Below are 1,239 nucleotides of genomic sequence, written 5' to 3' on the forward strand. Positions count from 1 at the left end.
AGTTGGGTGAAATATGACTTTTAAAACACAGGATAACGGGAAGAGCGTTAACAGCAAAAGGGAAAACCCACGGGAAACCCAAAAAGCGACGTGCGGGGAAAATTGATGCGGAAGTTAACATCACCCCGCTTGCCGAATCAGAACTCTTTGTGTTTATATTGACTCCTCCTGAACTTTGTGACACCAATGTGATGTTTCGGTAAAAAAAAATGGATGTATCGTACTCGTAATCTGTGTGGATTAAAGAAGTTATCAGACTGGCCTAGACTTGTGCACTTCATAGCGCTGTCGAGAGTTGACTTTTGCAATTAATTCTGTGCTGGCCCACCTAGATATTCTGTAAGAATACTCCAGTGTATACTCTATGTCTATAAGACTACTAAAATATATTAACTGCAACTCTTAGAACAACTACTACATCTTTTATGATGGAGCAGCAATACCCTCCTATTACCATGCGAATTGATCTATAACTAACCTCTAGCACTGCTTGGCGGCCCTGCGGATTTTGGGGCTAATACATCTACAATTAGGTATTCATATGTAGAGTTGCGCAGTGGTGATGACTTATTTTGTTTGCTTCAGCCTACAGCTTTCGGGGGAAGGGGCATTCTTTTGCTACTCGGCCCCTTTTCATATGCCATCGCAAGTTTATGTAACCCCTTTCCTCGTCGAATGGAGAATCTTGCAATTTTTAACGCTGTTTTGGAAAATATAAAGACATTTCTCTTTATCTGGGCTAATAGTATTCGGATTACATAAAATCGTAAATGATATTTTAGATCAGCCAAAAGTTTACATCCAGTGACCCTGCATTACACCGTGCTTTTTTTTGGGTGGCCAAGGAAGAGGCCCTTTCTTTAGAAACTTAAAATCTAAAATTTTAATTAACCCGATTAAGGAAACGTACTTGCAAAGGACCGTCAAGACCGACTGCATTAGACGAAGATCTCATCGAAAAGGGATGGATTTGAATGGGAGTGCCATACCAAAGATATCGTTTCCCTCTAAATGCCGCGTCAGTCAGGGCTTTGCAAGTTCCTAGCTGATTATGCTTGTCTGACTGCATATGGCATACAAGTTATCAATGAGGTTTGAGGTTGCTGATGGAACGGGATTACCAATACCCATTGCGCTGCTACAGTTGCCGTTGTGTGCCAGTCTGATCTTCGGTGGCAGAGGACATTATTTTTTAAAACTAAGGTTTGCCGCATCGTCAAGGATGAGGGCCATTAAAAC

Source organism: Penaeus monodon, chromosome 30, assembly GCF_015228065.2.
Source record: "Penaeus monodon isolate SGIC_2016 chromosome 30, NSTDA_Pmon_1, whole genome shotgun sequence".
In the NCBI taxonomy this organism is placed as follows: domain Eukaryota; kingdom Metazoa; phylum Arthropoda; class Malacostraca; order Decapoda; family Penaeidae; genus Penaeus; species Penaeus monodon.